Source organism: Hippocampus bargibanti, linkage group LG02, assembly GCF_051943395.1.
Source record: "Hippocampus bargibanti isolate YZ-2025 linkage group LG02, ASM5194339v1, whole genome shotgun sequence".
Classification (NCBI taxonomy): domain Eukaryota; kingdom Metazoa; phylum Chordata; class Actinopteri; order Syngnathiformes; family Syngnathidae; genus Hippocampus; species Hippocampus bargibanti.
Genome location: NC_142735.1, coordinates 10638098 through 10647586, shown reverse-complemented (window position 1 = coordinate 10647586; position 9489 = coordinate 10638098). Strand labels below are relative to the sequence as shown.

Sequence of the window (9489 nt, the reverse complement as noted above, 5' to 3'; positions counted from 1 at the left end):
CACCAAGAAAATTATATTATGGTTACCCCCAGGAGGTGAGTTATTATGGATGAATCACCTACATTTATGACATGTAGAAGTTTCTAATTTCATACCATAAGTGACTTATTGGTATGTGCTTTTTTCAAGTGCGTGGTTCAGTTCACATATGTTACAGTAAGGGAGCGAAATACAAAGTAAACGGCACCATTTCCTCTTCAGGAAAGTACTATCATTTCTACATATCTTCTTTTTAGCAAATTAGGGATGCAAATAAGCGACAGCAACATTTTCACACTAGTGCAAATGATTGCAGCATGGATTGTTATTTAAAAACACACAATTTTACACTTTCCAATACCTTTTGTGTGGAATACCAATATTAGCCAACTGCATTTGGTTATTGCTCTCTTTCTGGTTTATTTTGAACAGAGGTGAAGGACAAATAGGGACACATTTTATTACATAAAATGATGTGGGTTATGAGGTCAATGCAAGACCTACTTTTTTGTGGTGTTCCAATATTTGTTCATGTTCATGGTGAATGTTGGTACATTCATGTGCTTTGGCATCCAACTTTGAGAGGCACAACAATAATGTCAACTAGAGTTATTCTGTGCACTTGCTCCCCTTCACGTATGCACCCGCATCCTACAAGTTTGATCATATCTAAACACCCTCACCACACCCCAAATGTTTTGACATTGCAGAAGAAACAGGGCCAAACTTTCCGAACACTCTTTTTTTATTTGTTTTACTTTTATACAGCTTTGATTGCCACCATTGTATCTGCTTTTTTTTTTTCAAAGGTGTGGCCTCCATTTATTTCCTCAGCACGTGCGCAAACAGGACTCGGGGTGCCAGAAAACAGCACAGCAATTTGCTTTTGTTCACCACTTAAAACAGGTGACACTACAAATTCAATCAGAGCATCTCTGTTTGGATTGGATTGGATTGGATTGGATTTGCCTTGGATTTGTTTGTTTGTTTGTTGATTTTCCTCACTGACTGTTAAATAATGGCCACAAGCAGTTGACTCACGTAAACCAAAATAAAGCCATAATACATCGACAAGAACAGTAAAAAAGGCTGCTGCCTTTGAGAGTGGCATGAACATCTCTTTCTAATCCAACCACAAGACTCATGTCTACACTTGCCACCCGTAAATTGTATTATAGTCAACAAATGTCCCTGTAACATCACAACAAATGTCCCCGTCTGTCACAGAAACATACAATAAGATCACTGTTTACACGGAGGACTGTGCTTGTCCAATGAACAAATGTCTGTGCCATGTTCTCTTTCTTTTGGTTGCAGATGACTGAGCTGTTGGCTGATAAACTACATAACAGCAATTGACCTCATGCGAGATCATGAATTGTAGACGAGTGAGACGGGAACATGATGTCCTCGACGCTCTGGGTTAAAACTAGGTCAGCAAGTTTTCAAAAGAGAACATTTGGTTCCTCCTACTGTCGATGATGGGTAATGTTGCAGGGATTATCAGAATCAGAATCAGAATACCTTTATTCGTCCCGCAATGGGGAAATGTGATAATAATAATAATAATAATAATAATAATAATATAATAATAATACATTTAATTTCTAAGCGGCTTTCAAAACTCTCTAGGACCCTTTACAGTGACGGGATAAGAACTTTTTTTTGTGCGGTGAGCAGCGGCAGCCATTTGCGCCAGCGTTCACTCTACCCGGAAGTAACACAGCAGCAAAGCTATGAAAGGAAGAGGAAAGAAAGAAGTAGAAAAAATACAAATTCAGTAGCTGCTGGTTGTTTTTTTTTGGTTGGTTTATGGTTGTTGCATTTTGGCTTCACATATTTGGGGTCTTCTGAGTCCCGTATGATGAGAAAGTCAAATGGACCTAGTTTTCCCTTGCCCGGACGCGGGTCACCGGGGCCTCTCTCTGGAGCCAGGCCTGGAGATGGGGCTCGTTGGCGAGCGCCTGGTGGCCGGGCCTACACCCATGGGGCCCGGTCGGGCTCAGCCCGAAGAGGAAACGTGGGTCCCCCTTCTCAAGGGCTCACCACCCATGGGAGGGGCCAGAGGGGTCGGGTGCAATGTGAGCTGGGCAGCAGCCAAAGGCGGGGACCCTGGCGGTCCGACCCTCGACTGCAGAAGCTAGCTCTGGGGACGTGGAATGTCACCTCTCTTACAGGGAAGGAGCCTGAGCTGGTGCACGAGGTTGAAAAGTTCCGACTAGACATAGTTGGGCTTGCCTCCACACACAGCCTGGGTTCCGGTACCAGCCCTCTCGAGAGGGGTTGGACTCTCTTCCACTCTGGAGTTGCCCACGGTGAGAGGCGTAGAGCAGGTGTCGGCATACTTATTGCCCCCCGACTCGCCGCCTGTACATTGGGATTCACCCCAGTAGACGAAAGGGTTGCTTCCCTCCGCCTTCAGGTGGGGGGACGGGTTCTGACTGTTGTCTGTGCATATGCACCAAACAGCAGTTCAGTGTACCCATCCTTTTTGGAGACCTTAGGGGGTGTGCTGGAGAGCGCTCCGCCTGGGGACTCCCTTGTTCTGCTGGGCGATTTCAATGCTCATGTGGGCAATGACAGTGGGACCTGGAAGGGCGTGATTGGGAGGAATGGCCCCCCCGATCAGAACAGGAGTGGTGTCTTGTTATTAGACTTCTGTGCTCAACACGGATTGTCTATAACAAACACTTTATTCAAACATAAGGGTATCCATATGTGCACGTGGCACCAGGACACCCTTGGTCGCAGTTCGATGATTGACTTTATAGTTGTATCATCGGATTTGCGGCCTCATGTTTTGGACACTCGAGTGAAGAGAGGGGCGGAGCTGTCAACTGATCACCACCTGGTGGTGAGTAGGCTCCGTTGGTGGGGGAAGATGCCAGTCCGACCTGGAAGACCCAAACGTGTTGTGAGGGTTTGCTGGGAACGTCTGGCAGAATCCCCTGTCAGAAGGAGTTTCAACTCCCACCTCCGGCAGAACTATACACATGTCCCGGGGGAGGTGGGGGACATTGAGTCCGAATGGACCATGTTCCGTACCTCCCTTGCTGAGGCGGCAAATCAGAGTTGCGGCCGTAAGGTGGTTGGTGCCTGTCGTGGAGGCAATCCCCGTACTCGCTGGTGGACACCAGTAGTAAGGGATGCCGTAAAGCTGAAGAAGGAGTCCTACCGGGCTTATATAGCCTGTGGGACTCCTGAGACAGCTGACACGTATCGACTAGCCAAGCGGAATGCAGCCTCTGTGGTCGCCGAGGCAAAAACACGGGCATGGGAAGAGTTCGGTGAGGCCATGGAAGCCGACTTCCGGACCGCTTCGAGGAAATTCTGGTCCACCATCCGGCGTCTCAGGAGGGGAAAGCAATGCACCACTAACACTGTGTACAGTGAGGGTGGGGCGCTGCTGACTTCGACTCGGGACGTTGTGAACCGGTGGGCAGAGTACTTCGAAGACCTCCTCAACTCCACCAACACGCCTTCCTTGGAGGAAGCAGTGTCTGGGGACTCCGAGGTGGGCCCTCCGATCCTTGTGACTGAAGTCACCGAGGTGGTTAAAAAGCTCCTCGGTGGCAAGGCCCCGGGGGTGGATGAGATCCGACCGGAGTTCCTAAAGGCTCTGGATGTTGTGGGGCTGTCCTGGCTGACACGCCTCTGCAACATTGCGTGGTCATCGGGGAGAGTGCCTCTGGATTGGCAGACCGGGGTGGTGGTCCCCCTTTTTAAGAAGGGGGACCGGAGGGTGTGTTCCAACTACAGAGGGATCACACTCCTCAGCCTCCCTGGAAAGGTCTATTCAGGGGTCCTAGAGGGGCGGGTCCGTCGGAAAGTCGAGCCTCAGATTGAGGAGGAACAGTGTGGTTTTCGTCCCAGCCGCGGAACAGTGGACCAGCTCTACACCCTTAGCAGGGTCCTCGAGGGCGCATGGGAATTCGCCCAACCACTCTACATGTGTTTTGTAGACTTGGAGAAAGCGTTTGACCGTGTCCCTCGTGGAGTTCTGTGGAGGGTACTTCGGGAGTATGGGGTACAGGAGCGGCTGATACGGGCCGTTCGGTCCCTATATGACCGATGTCAGAGTCTGGTTCGCATTGCCGGCAGTAAGTCGGAATCGTTTCCAGTGAGGGTTGGGCTCCGCCAAGGCTGCCCTTTGTCACCGATTCTGTTCATAACCTTTATGGACAGAATTTCTAGGCGCAGCCGAAGCGTTGAAGGTTTCCGTTTTGGTAGCCTCAGTATAGCATCTCTGCTTTTTGCAGATGATGTTGTACTGTTGGGGCCTTCAAGTGGAGCTCTCCAACTCTCGCTGGAGCGTTTCGCAGCTGAATGTGAAGCCGCTGGGATGAGAATCAGCACCTCCAAATCTGAGACAATGGTTCTCAGTCGGAAAAGGGTGGAGTGCCCTCTCCGGGTCGGGGAGGAGATTTTGCCTCAAGTGGAGGAGTTTAAGTATCTGGGTGTCTTGTTCACGAGTGAGGGTGAAAAGGATCGAGAGGTCGACAGGCGGATCGGTGCGGCGTCTGCCGTGATGCGGACTTTGTACCGATCTGTCGTGGTGAAGAAGGAGCTGAGCCAAAAAGCAAAGCTCTCAATCTACCGGTCGATCTACGTCCCAACCCTCATCTATGGTCACGAGCTATGGGTTGTGTCCGAAAGAACGAGATCCCGGATGCAAGCGGCCGAAATGAGCTTTCTCCGTCGGGTGTCCGGGCTCTCCCTTAGAGATAGGGTGAGAAGCTCGGTCATCCGGGAGGGGCTCAAAGTCGAGCCGCTTCTCCTCCACATCGAGAGGAGCCAGATGAGGTGGCTCGGGCATCTGATTAGGATGCCCCCGGGACGTCTCCCTCGCGAGGTGTTCCGGGCATGTCCCACTGGCAGGAGACCCCGGGGACGACCCAGAACACGCTGGAGAGACTATGTCTCCCAGCTGGCATGGGAACGCCTCGGGATCCGCCAGGACGAGCTGGAAGAAGTGGCTGGGGAGAGGGAAGTCTGGGCTTCCCTACTGAAGCTTCTGCCCCCGCGACCCGACCCCGGATAAGCGGCAGAAGATGGATGGATGGATGGATGGATATTTGGGGTCATCATCAATCATACAATCATCATATGGGAAATCGTATTTCATCATCCTCTCCCCGACGATCTATCATCTGCACAAAATTATTAGATTGTGCAGGTTATATATACAATACTATTAGATTTGAATACTATACAGGAATCGTATTCACAATGCTCCCTTTGTAAAGATAGCCATTTTCTATTTTTGATTGACAGTTTATGTCAGTGTGTCAAATACATTTTCCTTCTGAGGGGCGGACACAGACAGAAAGGAACGATGGGCTGCTTTGACACTGACTTTAATTTATTCTACTTGGTCAAATTAACGCACCAAGCAAGCCTTAACAAAACGTGGGTATATGTTAAAACAAGCTAATCAGGTGACAAGTTTGACACTGACGTCCCCTCTTGTATCCCATGGAGTGTTCAATTTTGTTTTATTTTTGTAATTATTTTTCTTTACCATTAAGCCATGAAATGATGTTACTATTCTCCTGCCATGTTACAAAAATGTTGATAGTGTCTTTGCAGCTTTCCATGTGTAGAAAAGCTATTATTATTATTATTATTATTATTATTATTATTATTATTCATGCATTAAAATGACCTTGTGACTCTGAAGAATACATAAATATGCATGATATCAGAAATGTGATTATTTATTTATTTATTTATTTATTTATTCATGCATCCATTCAATTATTCATGTATCTATTTATTTCTGTATTTATTTGTGTGCTTCTTTGGATTTGATTGGATTGGATTGGATTTACCTTTATTAGTCTCGCAGTGGAGAAATTTACATTTCATAGCAGCAAAGTGATGACATGTATTTGTTTATCCAGTAAATGGGCTGTGAATGTCCTCCGAAGGCGCAGAAAACAATCAGAATCAGAATCAGAAAACCTTTATTCGTCCCACAATGGGGAAATTTGCAGTCCAAGGATAGAAAAACAAGATATTATAAGCATAGTAAAATAAAAATGTCAGCAGACTGAGATGTATACTGTAAATGTGCAAAACGTTCCATAAAAACTGTACATAGTGCAAGTATCAAGAAAGGTATATTGATATATGTAGCTGTATTGCATCAACCCATCATCAATTTAAACAAAGTAAACTTTGAAACAATAACTGAGAGATTTCTGGCAGCATTTGGAACTATAGCTTTGAGTTCATGCTCTGAAGACGATAGATGTATATATTTTTTCCCTTTCTGTTCATGATAAATGTGTGTGTGTCTTTATGTGCATATTTATGCTTGAGAGAGATAGAACACCTTATCAATTCATATTGCTGATAGCGAGACACACTGCGATCACCTGCCTCATTGGGAAAACACAGTGTACTGTCCCTTTGCACCGAGAAAAGTCCTTACAGTCGGCAAAAACAGCATGTAGTTACGGAATAAGTCTGTAAACTTGTGGCAATCAACAATACCATAATTGTTTCTATGCATAAATAAAATGGGATTTGCTGTTGGATTCACAACAGGAGACACATGTATTTTTTTAACACTTCCCAAACATTGATCAGTTCCCATGTTTTTACTGAATATGTCACGTCACTGATGAAGGATGACTTTTCTGAAAACAGCTGAGTCTTTCAGGTTCTGATACTTTTATGACCCCAGTTTTTAGGTCTCTACTTTCTGCCAAAGTTGTGGTTGAGATTAAAATAGGCGCGTCCAAATCGGAGTCAATGGTCTCTAGTGAGAAAAGGGAGGAGCAATTCAAGTATTTTGTGGCATTGTTCTTGATTTATGGAAGAATGGAGCGCGAGATTGACAGGCTGATTCAAGCTGTGTCTGCATTGATCTGACAGTGGGTCCTATGTCAATCAAATACTTCTTTACAGAGGCCATTGCGGGCATATTACTTATACATTATATGTATAAGTAAAACAACTGACTATGTAAAATATTATTATTAAAAGAAAACAATTGTGGGGATTAAATATTAATGCCTTTTTGGTAACATAGAAACATTCCTACAATTGCTCTTTGTCTCACTGAGCACATTTTAACACAAATTTGCCACTTTCTTTTCTGGAAGTATTCTAACTTCTGGGAGCTCCTTTGTGTGAGCAAATAATAAATTTGTGTGGGCAAATAATAAAAACCAAAGCTTGTCTGCATGTGTATGCTGTTCAAATACCAGACTTGTCTTTTAAATACAGAAAGTGTGTGTGTGTGTATGTGTATATGTATGTGTGTGTATGTGTATATGTATGTGTATGTGTGTGTGTGTGTGTGTGTGTGTGTGTGCGCGTGTGTGTTTGTGCCTGTGTGTGTGTGTGTGCCTATGTGCGTGTGTGTGCGTGTGCGTGTGTGCCTGTGTGTGTGCGTGCTTGTGTGTGTGTGTGTGTGTGTGTGCGTGCCTGTGTGTGCGCCTATGTGTGTGTGTGTGTGTGTGTGTGCGTGTGTGCCTGTGTGTGTGCGTGCTTGTGTGTGTGTATGTGTATGTGTGTGTGTGTGCATGTGTGTGCGTGTGTGTGTGTGTGTGTTTGTGCGTGCCTGTGTGTGTGCGTGCTTGTGTGTGTGTGTGTGTGTATGTGTGTGTGTGTGTGTGTGTGTGTGTGTGTGTGCGTGTGTGTGCGTGTGTGTGCGGGTATGTGTGTGTACGTGCGTGCCTGTGTGTGTGCGTGCTTGTGTGTGTGTGTATGTGTATGTGTGTGTGTGTGTGTGTGTGTATATGTATATGTATGTGTATGTGTGTGTGTGTGTGTGTGTGTGTGTGTGTGCGCGTGTGTGTTTGTGCCTGTGTGTGTGTGTGTGCCTATGTGCGTGTGTGTGCGTGTGCGTGTGTGCCTGTGTGTGTGCGTGCTTGTGTGTGTGTGTGTGTGTGTGTGTGTGCGTGCCTGTGTGTGCGCCTATGTGTGTGTGTGTGTGTGTGTGTGTGCGTGCGTGCCTGTGTGTGTGCGTGCTTGTGTGTGTGTATGTGTATGTGTGTGTGTGTGTGTGTGTGTGCATGTGTGTGCGTGTGTGTGTGTGTGTGTGTGTTTGTGCGTGCCTGTGTGTGTGCGTGCTTGTGTGTGTGTGTGTGTGTGTATGTGTGTGTGTGTGTGTGTGTGTGTGTGTGCGTGTGTGTGCGTGTGTGTGCGTGTATGTGTGTGTACGTGCGTGCCTGTGTGTGTGCGTGCTTGTGTGTGTGTGTATGTGTATGTGTGTGTGTGCGCGTGTGTGTGTGCGCGTGTGTGTGCGTGTGTGTGTGTGTGTACGTGCGTGCCTGTGCGTGTGCGTGCTTGTGTATGTGTGTGTGTGTGTGTGTGTGTGTATGTGTCTGTGTGTGTGCATGTGTGCTCTGTAGGTCAGCGCACCGATATCGAGGACCTCCAATCTTATCACATTAACTGGACTCAGGTTGGTTGACCCTTGACTCGGATTATCTCTTTCGGAAGTCATTAACTGAAGAGTGGACATCTTATTTCCAACATGAACTGCAAATCTTAATGCATTTTTGTAACGTTTTGTCAGCTTTTTTCATATTAAGATGACAAAATATATTTTTACTTGGCCGCATGGTGATTGACCAGTTAGCACGTTTGCCTCACAGTGCAGAGGTGCTGGGTTCAATTCTGGCTATGACCTTGTAATGGGAGTTTGCATGTTCTCCCTGTGCCTTGTTGTGAATTACAGTTTCCTTGCACTTTGAAAATAGCAGCATACAAGTATGCGTAAACTTTTTATGGTAGCCACAAATCAAATAACATGTGGTGTCTCAACTGAATTAATTATCTTGCAGCAAGGTTGACTGCAAGACAGAGCCTTTTCATGTCGGAAGACAAAAACTACGGGTGGAGAAAGAGCCAGCAAAGGAACTCATGCACAAATACACAGGAAAGCAAGATGCAACTGTCCTTTTGGCCCCCTTCATCTCTTTGTGCAGCCGGGCCAAAACACACAGCAAGCCTCGGAGGTTTATCTCAGGGAGTAATTAAGGGAAAACAACTTTTCTGTCATCTGATTTTTCCTGTCACCATCTTTCTGATGCTTCCACCCCTCCATCAACTTTGCTCCCTTTTCTCCAAGAGCCTTTTGTTAGCATGGTGCTTTGCTCTAATCTGCCGTGCCATTCCCCTCCTAATTTGGTAACTAATTTCAAGAGTTATTTTCGCAATACGGTGTGAAAATAAAATGATGTGTATGAGGTGCTCCTTGCGGTGTGGAACGCACGTTCCTCTCAACTACTGTATTAAAACAGCATATACACCACTATTTTCCACAACGCACAGAGAATCTCTTTGCAAAAAATACGTTAGACTATTTTCACCGCCATGACACTGAACATCCTTCAGTCAGGTTCATTGTCACAAAGGGATATGCAACAAAGAAGGAGGTGGGGGCTGGAAGAAAGTGAATTCATTTCGTATTTCACCCTCTAATTTGTGTGCCTGCATGAGGACAAACGCAAGAAACCTCACTCCTCACACGTTCCAAAAACTTTGCTAGAT

General features: G+C 46.2%; 1 long non-coding RNA gene across 1 annotated transcript; it reads left to right on the top strand.

The window, feature by feature from the left end:
* The first annotated feature begins 424 nt into the window (after positions 1-424).
* Positions 425-9221, top strand: LOC148901516 (uncharacterized). The gene is made up of 3 exons (XR_016117863.1): positions 425-885; positions 1297-1412; positions 8346-9221. It is a non-coding gene; the product is annotated as an uncharacterized LOC148901516 (long non-coding RNA).
* The last annotated feature ends 268 nt before the right edge of the window (positions 9222-9489 follow it).